The following is a 16,188-nucleotide window of genomic DNA, read 5'->3' on the forward strand; positions in this document are numbered from 1 at the left end:
AATAAATTTTTAAATATACTTACCTGGTAGTTACATATATATAGCTTAAATCCCACGTTTCAACGCGGCACGGCAGAAATTCAAATTTCGCAGCAATCGCCGCCATGACAGTAAGTGGTCATACATGAACGCCATCTCTCATAGGTTCCCAGAACCATCCCCAACATTCTTCAGAAATTCCATGCCTCTGTTTTCAGAGGGGAGGAGGGAAGGCCCTTTTATATATGTAACTACCAGGTAAGTATATTTAAAAATGTATTTTATAATAAAAATACCATTTTTAAATATGTAACTTCCCTGGTAGTTACATATATATAGCTGATTGACACCATTGATGGTGGGTAGAAAACCTCATCCCATTGGGAATTCGTATAATGATTAAAAGCTACAATTAGTAGTACTAACAATCTGGTTCTAACCTGATAAGGAAGCTGGCTTCACAATTATCCTGCCTCATTTCGCCTGCATTCCTTAAGAGACTCAGCGATCCACTCAGGGGGCTGTAAAAGTCTCTGTGGGGCTGCCACAAGGTCCTTGACCTTAGCGTGGCTAGACCTCCGCCCTGGCAAACCTGGCATAGCCATGGATACTGATTCTGACCAAAATTTTTTAAAAACACTATAAAATAAAACTAACTTGACTTGCATCTCAGACTGCGGAAGGCTGCGACAACCTTCACAGACAACCTGTGAACACAAGTACAAGAAAAAAGACAAGAGTATATATTAAGTAATCGGGAAGAGGCAGTAGACCCTTCTCCAACTACGAAGCCGGAGGTAACATACGGACCCAGGGAACAGCAATCCTCATACTGGGTCTGGACATCTTTGAGATAGCAATCTGTGAAGATTGATTTACTTCCCAGAAAGTAGCCTCCAAAATTGACTTCATTGACCTATTGTGCTTGTAAGCCATAGAAGTTGCTACAGCTCTAACCTAGTGTGGTTTTACCTTAAAGATAGAGAAAACTTGTTACTTCACAATTCTGGTGAGTTTCCCTTATCAAATCATTAATGAAAAAAGCCAGGGTATTCTTTGATAAAGGCAAAGAGGGCTTTTTAACTAGGCATCAGAGGCTGTCTGCTTGTTCTCTCAGGTGTTTGGATGCATGCAGATAAAAATTTCAGAGCTCTCACTGGACAAAGGCCTCTCTCCATTTCCTGTCCAATTTAAGTGAGATAACTCTGGATAGTAAAAAATCTTGGCCAAGGTCGATAAGGATTCTTGTCTTTGGTGAGAAAGCCTAGCTGAAGGGAGCAAATTGAATAGTCTCCATTAAAGCCCACCTTCTTGCTGATGGCTTTTAACTCTCCTATTCTTTGGACTGTAGCCAATGTAATTAGGAAAAGTGTCTTCTTGGTAAGATCCTTCCACGATGCCTTGTCCAAGGGTTCAAACCTACTTGAGGTTAAAAAGGCTAGGACTACATCCAGGTTCCAAGAGGGGGTTGGATTGTCTTTCCTCTTAGTCGTCTCAAAAGATCTAATGAGATCTGAAAGAACCTTGTTACCTGACACGTCAATGTGTCGGTGACGAAAGACGGAGGCTAGCATGCTGTGGTAACCATTGATGGTAGGCACAGCCAGCTTCTCTTTTGTACACAGATACAACAGAAAATCTGCTATACTGGCTATTGAGGTACTGGTAGATTAAAGTCTATTATTCCTGCACCATACTCTAAATATGTCCCACTTGGATTAGTAAACCCTAATAGTGGTAATGTTCTGGGGGTATCTATCAGCCACTCCATCATCTCCGCAACACAATGTCTCATGGGCCAAAATGGAGCCATCATGGTCATGCGGAAGTTGGACGATTCCCTGAATTTTCTCAGGACTCTGTCCAGTATCTTGAATGGAGAAAAAGTGTACACGTTTAGACCTTCCCAGTTCAGAAGAAAAGCGTCCACTGTGACTGCTTCCTGGTTTGGGACTGGAGAGCAAAATACCGGCAACCTCTTTGTCATTTGTGTGACGAAGAGGTCTATCGAGGGTTGACCCCACAACATCCAAAGGCTGGTGCACACCTCGTGATGTAGGGTCCACTCTGTAGTAAGAACTTGCCTTCTTCTGCTGAGCAGATCCGCCCTGACGTTTTTCTCCCCTTCTATGAAGTGAGTAATCAGGGCTTAGTGAATGGCCACTAGCTCTCTGATATTTATGTGCCATTTCCTCTGAGAGACTAGCCACAGACCCCTGTTCGAGAATCGTATGCGTCAAACAGGGACGAAATCGACCTCAGACAGATCAGACACTTGACGCGCGCCGTGTGCGCGAACTGAACCGTGTGCTGACTGCTGCGAGGGATCGTCAACCGTAGTAGGGTGACCACCAGGGGAAAGTCCTTGCGACATTTCCGGTGCGCCTTGTGCGCAATCTGAACCGATTCTCATACCCAGATAAATGATATTCTTTGAGGGTGTTAGTTAAGATTTGGACAGGTTTACCATCAGACCTAACTGTTGCGTTAAGGACATTATCATATGAAGAGCCTCCAGACACTTTACAGTGGAACCTCTACATACGAACGTATCTACATCCAAATTTTCCAACATCCGAAGTAAAATTCGAGCAATTTTTCGACTCTACACCCGAATTTTATTTCGACACACGAAGTAAGCAATTTTCGTCGTACCGGTTGTATCCGGATTTTTCGACACGCGAAGTACAATTCGAACATGTTCCTACTCTACACCCGAATTTTTTTTCGACACCCGAAGTAAACAATACCCGTATGCGTAGGTGGTACTCATAGTGCCGGATGTATTTTTTATTTCTGCCGATAGAAGGCAGCACTTCGACCTCAGAGGGACCCTCAATTAGCGTGGCTTGGGTCATTCCTCTGTTCTCGTCGGCTTCGTGTGGTTGTGCGCTGTGCGTTCTGCTATTAACTGATTTAATCGTGATTTTTTACGTGCAACCTTTTACGGTAATTTACGTAAAGCATGGGTCCTAAATGGCTTAGTTTTGCAAGTGGTAGTGGTAGTGGTGAGAAAAGGAAGAAGGAAATGCTTGCTTTAAACGTAAAGCAAGAAATTATTGAAAAAAATGAGCGTCCGTGTGAGTGAACTTGCAAAAGAATATGGCTGTAATATGTCGACGATCTCGACAATCTTGAAACAGAAAGAAGCCATTAAAGCAGTGAAACCTTCTAAGGGGATCACCATCATTTCAAAACGTCGTAGCCCTATCATAGAAGAGATGGAACGACTTCTGCTAATCTGGATCAAGGACAGAGAGATTGTTGGCGACACCATCACCGAAACTATCATCTGCGAGAAGGTGCATGCCATCTTCACGGACTTGAAGGAGGAGAGCTCTGGGGGTGATGCTGGGGAGAGTTCAACCGAACCTTCCTCAGACGATTTCAAGGCATCTCGTGGCTGTTTTGAGAAATTTAAGAAACGGTCCGGGATTCATTCAGTTGTTCGCCACGGAGAGGCTGCTAGTACAGACACAAAGGCTGCAGCTGACTTTGTGAAGAGCTTTGAAAGGATCGTGCAAGAAGAAGGCTACGTAGAGCAGCAGGTGTTTAATTGTGATGAAACCGGGCTGTTTTGGAAGAAGATGCCCAGTCAAACCTACATCACCGCTGAAGAGAAGAAATTGCCTGGGCATAAGCCAATGAAGGATCGGTTGCCTCTTGCCCTATGTGCCAACGCTAGCGAGGACTTTAAAGTCAAGCCCTTACTGGTTTACCATTCGGAGAACCCTGGGGCCTTTAAGGCACACAATGTGGATAAGGACCAGCTTCATGTTTTCTGGCGATCCAACTCGAAGGCCTGGGTCACTAGGCAGTTCTTTGTCCAATGGGTTACCAAGTTTTCGGTCCTTCTGTGAAGAAGTATCTTCATGAGCAGAAATTGCCTTTAAAGTGCCTGCTATGCCTTGACAATGCACCCGCTCACCCACCCGGACTTGAAGATGATATCTTCGATGAATTCAAGTTCATAAAGGTGCTGTATCTTCCACCGAATACCACCTCTATCCTCCAGCCCATGGACCAGCAAGTCATCTCGAATTTCAAGAAGCTCTTCACCAAGCACCTATTCAAGCAGTGCTTTAATGCCACGCAAAGCACAAACTTAACTTTGCGTGAATTTTGGAAAAGCCACTTCAACATCGTGCACTGTTTGAAGATCATAGATCAGGCTTGGGTGGGATTAACTAGACGAACCCTCAATTCTGCTTGGAAGAAGCTGTGGCCTGATTCAGTTTCTCCCCAAGATTTCGAAGGTTTTGACCCTGAACCTGATCCCGTGGTGGGTGCAGCGGAAGACGTAGAGGAAATCGTCTCCCTTGGCAAGTCCATGGGTCTGGAGGTCGACGCAGATGACATCACGGAACTCGTCGCCGAACATCACGACGAACTTACCACAGAGGAGCTCAAGGAACTCCATGCTATGTCTGAGCACATGAGTGATGACGAGGAAGGGATCGAGGAGGTAGAACATGTGTTAGGTTTGGCGCAAATAAAAGAGGTGTTAGGAAAATATCAAGACATGGTCGACTTCATCGACAAATACCATAAAAAAAAATTGCAGGTTTGTCATGTAGTTGCGCAGTTCGATGATGTTTGCCTAACTCATTTTCGAAACATTCTGAAAAGCCGTACCAAGCAACTTTCTATCGATAGCTTCTTTAAAAAAACTACAAAGCGAACTCGTGATGAAGAGGATGGAAGTGGTTCAAAGAAAACGGCAAAGAGTGAAGAGAAAAAAATTAAATAAATTTTAAGTGGAGAGAGTGAAAGTGATTAAAATTAATCATCAAAAAGAAAAAAAGAAAATGTAAAAAAAAAAATATAAAATATGAAAATAAAAAAAATAAATAAGCTGAGTTAGGTTAAAGTTCACTTAGTGTAAGTTGGAATAAGTTACGGTAGTGTAAGTTTATCGTAGTCAACCTCTCTACCTCCTTGCCGCCCGTCCGTCTCCTCTCTGTGTAGCAAGACCAACAACACCTGCGCTGGACTTTCTAAGGTAAAGTGACGCTAAAAACCCGTTTCTTATTTATCATTTTTTGATAATTATTCTTTTTTACATGTCTATTATCTAATTTAGTGTGCATATTGTCATGTGTAATTATGTGTAGTAATTTATTAAGGAGTTATCATAGGTTTTTAGGCTCAACCACGGATTAATCCTATTTCAATGTATTCTTATGGGAAAATTCGTTTCGACATCCGAACATTTTCTACATCCGAAGTCGGCTGTGGAACGGATTAAATTCGTATGTAGAGGTACCACTGTACTTGTGATTCTGCTCTGAGTAGCCAGTTGTCCAGGTACAAAGAAATCCTTACTCCCTTTAGGTGAAACCAGCGAGCCACGTTGGACATCACCCAGGTAAAAAACGTAGGGAGTCGCGCTCAGTCCAAAACAGAGTGCGTTGAACTGATAAATGGTCTTGAGGAACACGACCCTTAGAAACTTGTTCAATGGACTGACATCCAGAACAGGTCTCCATCCCCCAAAGCTTTTCGGAACTAGGAAAAGTCTGTTGTAAAACCCCTTCGAGGAGGTGTCCTCTACCACTTCTATGACTGATTTCGACAGTATGAGACTCACTTGCTCTTGAAGAGCTGCTGCATTGTTCCCTGAGTGGGTTGTTGTCAACTCTAAGGGTATTGACGACATGGGAGGCATTCTCAGGAAGCGGATCTTGTATCCCTCCTTGAGGACATTGATCGTCCAGATGTCCGCCCCCCTTTGGCTTCACTCTCGACAAAAGTGGGAAATCCTGGCTCCCACTAGAGTCTGGAGATTGCATGTCTCACTTTCTTGATTCGGTTTGCTGTCTTGGGAATCTGTGAGCTTGACATTCAGCCGCAATCCTCTGAGTTCCCCTTGAAGGGGCTCTCCCACGAAAGGGCTGACGAGTGGGAGGAGCCTCCTTTTGTTTCCTTGCTAAAAAGCTAGCTGGGAGGACTTACATAGCAGTCCTAGAGATAAGATCTTGCGTAGCCTGTTGTGCCAGAGCTGCCGATAAATCTTTCACTAAATCCGGAGGGAAAAGATGATTACCCAACAGAGCAAATAAAAGTTCAGATCTCTGAACAAGGGACAAACCTGAAGGTGAGTAGGAACAGAGCATAGCCCTCTTTTTAAGAACTCATGCCGTGAAAAGGACGGAAATTTCGATGGAGCCATCCCTCACGGCCTTATCCAGACAGGCAATCAGATGCATCTGAGGCTCGTTCTTAGGGTCTGTGGTTTCTGCGAGAGCTCCGAGAGTCAAGCCCATAAGGCTGAAGACTTCTATTGTCTTAAAAATTCCCTTCAGCAGATGGTCCATTTCAGAATTGGACCACATAATCTTAGACTTGCTCATGGCTGACCTGCGTGAGGAGTCAACAAGTCTGGAGAAGTTTCCCTGGGAGGAGGCAGGCACTCCTAAACCGAGAACTTCCCTAGTCGAATAACACACACTAGATCTGGAGGCTAGTCTAGTTGGAGGAAAGGAAAAGGAGGTCTTTCCAAGATCCTCCCTCTAGATGTCCATTGGTTGAGAATTGAAAAAGCTCTCTAAACTGATCTAGCAAGAACCATCTCCTAGAAGGAGGATGTTTTTCGGGGTCTGCCCTTCAAAAACTGAGAGGACGAGCTCTGAGGCATGGTTGAGTAAAGTCCTGTGGATACAGAGATGTTAAAACTGTCAGAAGCTTTTTAAGGTCAGCTGTCTGCAGCGAATCCTGAGATTCGTCCTCTAAAACTTCGGCTAAAGGAACATCAATCTCCTGAGACGAATGGGTAGGAGACAAAACCGCGTCATTCTGTCGGTTATCGTCTTCCAAAAAGAACTCATCCTGTCCTGATGGAACATCGTAAAGGATACCAACCAATTGTGAGAAGCATAATGTTTGCGTACTGCAAGTCTCGAGGGAGAGACAGGTTCCAGTGCTTCTAGCATAAGTCCAACATGCTGTAAGGAAGCATCAACATCGTGACCCCCATTCTGCGAGGGTAAGTCCTGCTCGCGTGCATCCAATGTGCGTTCAGCATGCTGTATGTCAACAGCGTGACGCGAGGGAGCGTTAGCTGAGCGTCCAGAGAGTCGCGAAGGAGAGCCAACCACTTGTCTATCATGCAGCGAGGACAAGTCTTGACTGCATGAGATCAGCATGCGTCCAGATTGCTGTATGCATCCAGATCGCTGCATGCATCCATCTTGCCTTGAGGTTCCAGCGTGCTGCATGCGTCCCGCATACTGTATGTTTACCGTGTGACTCAAAGAAGCAATAGTATCGCGTCCAGCAAGTAGCGAAGGAGAGACAACTGTTTGTCTAACATGCTGTGTGGACAAATCCTGAATGCATGCGTCCAGCATAAGTCCAGACTGCTGCACGAGTCCAGGTTGCTGTAAGCTTCCAGCGTGCTGCATGCGTCCAGCATGCCGCGAGGGAGAACCTTGCCGCCTCCCATAACGCGACCAGATCGCTGCGAGGGAGTGTCCATGAGCGCTGCAGCTCGCGTGTGTTCTTGCCGCGAGAGCGCGCTCGGAACTATGACGTACGCGATTCTGACACTGAGGAGCGTCCAACTCGCGTGTGTACAATATGCGTTCAGCTCGCGTGCATCCGGCATGCTATCCGCAATCTGAATGCGTCCCGCATGCCATATGCGTCCTGCATGCTGCATGCGTGCTGTGAGGGAGCGACAAAATCTATGTCGCGTCCCGATAACGCTTCTAGATCGCTGTGAGGGAGCGATCTCGACACTCGGTCCCATGACAAGCCACTCTCTTGTCTAGCGGGACGGGAAAACGTAAAACGCCAGTCTCACGTCAACCGACGGCGAGGATAACACTTTTACCTCGCCTTTCCAATGGCGAGAGTGAGCATACTGGGATACGACAACAGAATCGCTCGACGGGACGTTCGATCGCTGATCAAGGTCTGACATCTCCCTTAGCCTTTCGCCTTTCCTTCTCCCAGGGGTTGGGGAGCATGGAAGAGGTCCCGTGCTAGGAGTATGACGGACACGAACGAACACACCCTCCACAGCACTGCGTCATTTTACATGACATTGAACACTAGCACTTTTAACTATTTCACATTAGATCATAATAGACCTGCCCTTTGCGAGAGATTATACTCTTTCGCCAAGGGCCAGAAAGAAAATACAATAGGATATATGATTATTAGTATTCTCAAAATCGAAATATTAAATAACGATACAAGTATTGTGAAACAGAAATGATAGTCAAGAGTACTACGAGCGTAAATTGACTGTATGCACGTGAAATCTCTATATCGAAAATTAACTAAGGGAGATATACTAATAGGACAAATATATACTTGAAAATAATATATTTCCCTACATAATAAACATACTTATGCTCAGTAAGTTAATATTCTAAATATTTCTTGCAAGAAAAGAAAATAATTCACATAATGCAAGTCATACTAAGAAGATTACATCACAGGATTGTGACCTCATCGCGATGGCGGACTGAATTTCTTCAAGGCAATCAGATCTCGCTCTGCTAAGAGTTTACGTCACATAATTGTGACGTCACAATGTTTTAATGTTTAAATGTTTTTCCTTCCATTATATCTTTAAGAGTTGTTCGTTAGTTAACCCATTTACCCCCAAAGGATGTACTGGTACGTTTCACAAAACTCATCCCTTTACCACCATGGACATATCGGTACGTCCTTGCAAAAAACTGCTATTTACATTTTTTTTTGCATATTTTTGATAATTTTTCGACAAACTTCAGGCATTTTCCAAGAGAATGAGACCAACCTGACCTCTCTATGACGAAAATTAAGGCTGTTAAGAGCAATTTAAAAAAAAATATACTGCAAAATGTGCTTGAAAAAAACGTTCCAAATAGCCTGGGGGTAAAAGGGTTAATAAAGTAGGGGTAAAAGGGTTAATAAAGTAGGGGGAAAAAATTCCCCGAACCCTCAATCTTACGAACATAGAAAGAAAACAAATACATACATGCTCCCTGCTAATTACTGTGCGGGAACCAAGAGCAGCTCAAAAGCTGGTCTAGCCCCACACACAAAGTTTAACAACAGAGGAGCCATCTTGAAAATCAAGTTGAATTAAACTGTCCAAGTTGGACCAGCAAAAAACTATCCTATTCAATATCTTCGATAGTTGAAAGGCAGCGAAAGCCATTAACAATAATCAGATAAAAGGTACTTCACCAAATTGTAGAATAAAGTAATATATCAGCAAAACGAATTTCCTAGGTGTTGACTCGATCAACGGCAGGGAATTTCTGAAGAATGTTGGGGATGGTTCTGGGAACTTATGAGAGATGGTGCTCATGTATGACCACCTACTGTCATGGCAGCGGTTGCTGCGAAATTTGAATTTCTGCTGTGCCGCATCGAAATGCGTGATTTAAGCTATATATATATGTAACTACCAGGGAAGTTACATATTTAAAAACAAGAATTCATTGTGCCCAAGAGCACAATGACGGCATACAGCTGATTCAAACACTTGGTAGAAACCATGTTTGTGGCAATGACCTTCAGGTTTTGTCTTGGAGAGAGTGTATGCGCCCCAAAAGGAGATCGTACGGCCTTTTATGGAGTTTTGATCAACACTTGTCGAAGTTATGTAAATTTCTCAAAACAAATTTCCCAGAATGGGTGTAGCCTCATATGCAAGGGATTGCTCAACATAAAACCATACATTCAGCAGGTTCGCATGGGGTTCTCATCGACCACTTTCTCTTATGGGGTTGCCATCGAGACCACTTTCTCTTATGGGGTTGCCATCGACCACTTTCTCTTATGGGGTTGCCATCGAACACTTTCTCGCTAGTGAGAAAAAACTACCATCTATTGCAGACAAAACCTGCCAGAGGGAATTGAACTGAAATGTGAAAATTCTTTTTGCTTTGCTTCTGTTCAGGCAGTAGCGAGATTGACGGTGGTTCATCGGAAAATAAAAGGAATGAGCATAGAATGGAGGACCAAACCCGGCGGGGGGGGGTCAACCACAGAGCTTTCACAGTAACCTCTGGGTTGTGTGAACAATGAGATTCAGCGCAATGAGAACCTAAGGGTTTTATTGAATGGGAATTAAAAAATTGACCCAAAATAACAAATTTGGAAATAATTTGTATTTTTCCTAACATACATATCTGGAGCTATTTATTAGGGTATTATTTTCGGCAACGCTGAAAACCACCCAAGACAATTTTAGTGAGGGATAATTACCCCATCCGCTAGTTAGCAAGAGGGGGTTGGAGTAGACTAGCTACCCCGCTCACTCACAAGTGTCGGTTGAGTAACCACTTTTGCTTTCTGACAGGACTTCTAGGGGAACAAGGTGGCGGGCCAATTTGTATAAATAGCTCCAGGTTTGTATGTTAGGAAAAATACAAATTATTTCCAAATTTGTTATTTGTTCCAACACAGATACAAACCTTCGCTATTTATTAGGGTAACTTACTCTTAGGAGGGAGGAAGTCCTTACCAACTGGCCTTGGTCATGACCCAGGGTCCTCTCTATTTCCATCTGTGATTGATAGTGGAGGGAACCCTTACCTCGCTAAAATCAAAGTACCGTATATTTCCGCGTATAAGACGACCCTATATTCCAAAATTTAACCATTAAAAATGGGGGGTCGTCTTATACTACAGTTATAAAAATCACACCTTGAATTCTATGTCTGGTTTATCAGTAGGCTAGCCTAGGTTGAGTTGCGATAACCACCGACACACATGAAATGATTTACATTATTATATAAATGTATAATGAAAGTAATAAAACTACTTTTACCGTATATATTATTGGCATAATAATATATTTTAACCATACGCGCACAGCTGAGAAAATGTAAACATTGAGTATTGGTTGCGTTGTTAGCAACTTTTCTCTCGCTAACCTTTCAGTAATTTTAATGCTAGTGTTAATTACGATAGTAATAACATAGGATATCATATTTATTTGTTTCAAAATTATTATTTTTAGCTGTAACTAAAAATTTTTTTTTTTACAAACGGTACAATCTTTATTTCTCAATAAAAATTACAGTACATAACAGTATTGCATTTAAAACCTAAAAATTTGTTAAACTATTTCCAATCAATATTAAACATCAAACCTGCGACATGTATAAATCTACACCACTAAAACTCCTCACAGTTATCACTGTCTGCTTCGAAAAGCTGTTCGAACATATCACGAGATTTATCATATACGCCATCATCGTAAGGATTCCAGTCCGGTTCCGGTGAGTCGACTTTGGCTTTGTCGTCACATTCGTACAATAAATCGTCTTCACTGCCATCCATGTCATTTGAGATCCCGTATTTTTAAAATTATTTTATGACACTTTCCACCTTTACATTATCCTATGCTTTTATAACAAACTCGCAAAGAACATAAAAGAAGAAGAAGAAAGAGGAGAAACGGGCATTTCGTACGTGAGCAGCTGATGAGCGTAAACAAAACAACACAGTCTAGGTGACGTGTGTTCTAGGAAAACAATAAAGGATTTGTTTTGTTATTTCATTTACTTTTAATTTATACGGATACAATAAGTAATATCATCAACCTTACATAACCTATATTTCATAAGATATCTGGTGTTGCAAAAGCTAGCCTAGCCTATACACAGATGGTTTTATGATTGAGCAGTCGTCTTATACTACCGATATGAGATAAATTAATACAAATTTGCTCAAATTTTGTACCTCGTCTTATACGAAGGTCGCCTTATACGTGGAAATATACGGTAGTTACAAGGTAATTCACTGATAGCGGCCTGCAGAAGCTTGTGTGAGAGAGACTCGTGGCTTGTCTTCACGTAGGAACTCGAGGATTCTAAGACATATCCAATACCCTCCCTCAAGAGGTATTGGTGACGTAACAAAGTATTCATTCATAGCCAGGATGCACAAGGGAAATTATTCTTACCTGCAGAGGGATGAGGTCAGCTATGCTTCGGTCTTGTGGAGCTATTTCCCCAAGGGGGGAGAGAGAAAGAAAGAAGTGAGCCAGACATTCTTTTCATTATTCACCCTAGACTAACCCGGGTAACCTCAGCCCTCAACCCTCTGCTACTTGTCCATCAAGGAGCCTGAGGCATTAGATCACTTGTTGTGCGGCCACCACAGGACCAATGGAGAAGGTTTCCATGCTCCTGTGGGTTACGTCTTTCAGGTAGTGGGCTGTGAAGGTCGTCTAACGCTTCCTTCCACACGCCCGCTTGCAATACCTGTGCCACAGAAAAATTCTTCTTGAAAGCCAGAGACGTTGCAATGCCTCTGACGTCATGAGCTCTGGGTCGGTTGGACAGATGAGAATCTGGATATAGAGCGTATTCGATTACTTTCCTTATCCAGGAGGAAATAGTATTCCTTGTGACCCTCCTCTTGACCTTCCCCGTGCTGACAAAAAGTGCTCGTACACGGGGGCGAGCTTTTGCTGTTCTTTTCAAGTAACACCTTAGACTCCACACTGGACATAGTAACAGTTGGTCTGGATCTTCGGTTACAGAACGAAGACTCTCTATCCGAAATGGGCCGAACCTGGAGTCCGGCACACCCGAATTTTGAGTCTTGGCTACAGACTCAGGAACGTAGTTGAGGATTACTTCCCCACATCTCCTAGAGTGGGAGACATCAGCAGATAGACCATGAAGTTCGCAGACTCTCTTGGCCGAAGCCAGAGCAAGCAAGAACACCGTCTTCCACGTGAGGTGGCAATCTGAAGCCTGGCGTAGTGGTTCATAGGGGAAGCCCTTCAGAGACCTGAGGACCCGAACCACGTTCCAAGGGGGAGGTCCTAGCTCTGCATGGGGACAAGTAAGCTCGTAACTGCGTATGAGCAAAGAAAGTTCCAACGAGGAGGAAATATCGACTCTTCTTTCAGTCTAAAGGCGAGACTGAACGCTGAGTGGTGGCCTTTGACTGCCCAGACCGAGAGAAGCATTTCTTCCCGAAGGTATACAAGAAACTCCGCTATAGTTAGAACAGAGGCATCGAGGGGAGAGATACCCCTTTCATGACACCAACCACAGAAAACTGACCACTTCGCCTGGTAGACTGCCTGTGGATCTCCTGAGGTGTCCAGCCATTCTTTTCGCAACCGGTTGCGAAAAGCCTCTCTGTGTGAGGAGGTGCTGAATAGTCTCCAGACATAAAGTCGAAGCGAGGCTACGGCTCTGTGGAAGATGTTGGCACATGGTTCAATTGTGGTTGTTTGAGGAGGTCGTGCTGTGGAGGAAGCTCCCTCGGGATCTCTGTGAGGAGATGCAGAAGGTCCGGGAACCATTCAGTGTGACGCCATAGCGGAGCTATGAGGGTCATTTGCAAGTTGTTGTTTGCTCGTACCTGGTTGAGGACTTTTCTCATCAGACAGAACGGGGGAAATGCGTAAGCATCCAGGTTTATCCACCGTTGTTGAAAAGCATCTTGCCAAAGAGCTTGGGGATGCGGGACTGGGGAGCAGTACAACGGGAGCCTGAAATTCAGGGCCGTTGCAAACAGATCCACAGTCGGGGAACCCCACAAAGTCAGGACTTTGTTGGCTATCAGAGGATTCAAAGACCACTCAGTGCCAGCTATCTGAGTAGCTCTGCTCAGTTGGTCTGCTAGCACATTCCGCCTGCCCAGAATGAAGTGAGCTGATAGAGTCACCGAGTTGTACTCTGCCCATCTGAGTATCTCTGCTGTAAGATGGCACGGCTGCTGCGAAAAGGTACCGCCCTGTTTGCTTAGATAAGCTACTACCGTGGTGTTGTCGCTCATCAGCACCACGGAGTGCCCCGCCAGGACCTGGTGGAACTCTTTGAGGGCCAGAAATTCTGCCCTCATCTCTAAGAGATTTATGTGCTGGTACCTTTCTGATTCGGACCATTGGCCGGAGATGTAATGGTGCAGCACGTGAGGCCCCCACCCTTCTTTTAATGCATCCGAAAAAAGCATCAATTCCGGGGGAGAGATGAGAAGATCGACCCCTTTGCTGAGGTTCAGCTCCGCCAGCCACCACCTGAGGTCCGACTGTTCCTCTAGCCCTATGCGGACTAGGTGATCCCGAGAATCGGAGTGCTGGTTCCACTGGGATTTTAGTCGCCACTCGAGGGATCTCATCCTGAGGCGACTGTTGGGGATCAGTCGGGTCAGGAAAGAGAGGTGACCGAGAAGGCGAGGCCAAGACTGCACCGGGAGCTCTTCCCGACTGAGGAAGACCTGTGCTATCTCCTTCAGTCTCTGAATCCTTTCGTTTGATGGAAACGCTTTGTGCCTTAGGGTGTCTAATCGCATGCCTAGGTATACCAGTTCTTGAGAGGGAAGCAGTTGAGACTTCTCGAGGTTTACCACGATCCCCATATCCTGGCAAAACCTTAGAACCTCGTCTCGGTGGCGGAGAAGGGCCGCCACCGAGTCTGCCAGAATCAGCCAGTCGTCCAAGTATCTTAGGAGACGGATGCCGACTCCGTGAGCCCAAGATGATACTAGGGCGAATACTCTCATGAATACATGGGGTGCTGTGGAAACACCGAAACACAGTACCCTGAACTGGTAATGCTTCCGATTGAACATGAATCCCAGATACTTCCTGGAAGACGGGTGAATTAGGATCTGGAAGTATGCGTCCTTCAGATCTAGAGTGCACATGAAGTCCTGGGGTCTTATCACTTGTCTGACTGTGTCGGCCGTCTCCATCCTGAAAGGTGTCTGTTCGACAAACCTGTTCAGGGCCGAGAGGTTGATGACTGGTCTCCAGCCTCCAGACGCCTTTTTCACAAGAAAGAGTCGACTGTAGAAGCCTGGGGAGCCGTCGAGGACCTCCTGGAGAGCATTCTTCTCCAACATGGACTGGACTTCTGCCCTGAGAGCAAACTCATGTGCGAATCCCTTCACACAGGAGTTCAATGGAATCGGCACTCGAGTCAGTGGAGGGAGAGAGAGCGTGAACGGGATATGATACCCTGAACGAATCACCTCGACCGTCCAGGGTTCGGCCCCGTGGTGAAGCCACCTCTGCCAGTGGCTTTGCAGGCATTCCCCCAGAGGTGGGCAAATGGGAGGATTGCCTGTCTTATTGGGACCGGCATCGGCCAGATCCCTTCTTACCCTTTCCTCCACGGAAGGACTTTTTGCTGTGAAAGGCCTGCTTTGCACCCTTTTTACCCTGCTGTTTTGGGTCTCTAGCCCTTTTCGGCTGCGGATTTTGCTGTGCTTTCCGCTGTGGCTGTGATGGGTAAGGTCTAGCTGTTAAGACCTTTTGGATGAGGGAGTCCTGACTGGACTTCCTTCACCTCTCTGCCACCCGCTCGACATCCTCGGGATGGAACAAAGAATTGCCCTCGAAAGGAGCATTTCTCAGACTCGCTACTTCGGCCTGAGGGAGAGGGAGATGTCTATAGGGCTTGCCTATGACGGCATCTCTCCTCTTCAGGATAGTGTTGGCCCAAAGGTTCACTACCTGATGGGAGAGGAACTCGATGGCCCTAGTGCCAGACAACAGGAAAGTCTCCAAAGACTTCCTGGAGGACTCCCAAGACAGGTCTTTAGACCCCATCAGTTGTCCTAAGGATCCTAACCAGAAATCCAGCTACGAAGTAGCCTGCATGGCGTACTTTGCCACCTTTTCCTGGTTTAGGATTTCAGAGGCCGAAAAGGATACATGAAGTCCCATGAGTTTCTCGAAGGGGGTGGCCATCGAGAGTGCCTCTATAGAGTGGTCGAGAGACAGCGTTGGAGGAGATTCCCCGAGGATCTCGTAGTACCTCCTCTGAAACACATACGGAGGTGGTAAAAGAGCTTGGAGGACGAGTTGGAGTGGAGAGAAGAGGTGGACCCATTTGCCTGGGACACAGCCTTCTGTTTGGTGCTCTTCAACCCCTTTGACCAGGACAAAGCTGCACTGGTCCTATGAGGTTTCTGAGTGCCATAGAACTGGTCAAGGACCGTCTCTTTTCCATCTAGAGGGGCTGCCGATGGATCTGGAATTCCATTGATGGAACGAATGCAGGCTAGGACCTACCAGAAGGCGTGTTCTGGTAGATCGCTCTGCCCTTCCATGTCCAAGCTCTCGTCCATAGGAGCCCGGCGTGGGTCGAAGTCGTCAACTGTATAGACTAGGGATAGGGAGACTACCGGGGAGGTGCTTGCTTCCGGCTACCTGGGAGGCAATGAGGCAGGAAGCCTTGCCGAGGATTTGGGGATGGTGAACAAATCCCTCGGTTCCCTCCTACGAGGCCG

The 16,188-nt window shown here is 45.4% G+C and overlaps 1 protein-coding gene across 4 annotated transcripts in view; it reads right to left on the minus strand.

Moving 5' to 3' along the window:
* LOC137625386 (uncharacterized) overlaps positions 1-16,188 on the minus strand; it is a 622,677-nt gene that overhangs the window by 447,295 nt on the left and 159,194 nt on the right. The window lies entirely within an intron of this gene.

Source organism: Palaemon carinicauda, chromosome 32, assembly GCF_036898095.1.
Source record: "Palaemon carinicauda isolate YSFRI2023 chromosome 32, ASM3689809v2, whole genome shotgun sequence".
NCBI classification, from domain to species: Eukaryota; Metazoa; Arthropoda; class Malacostraca; order Decapoda; family Palaemonidae; genus Palaemon; species Palaemon carinicauda.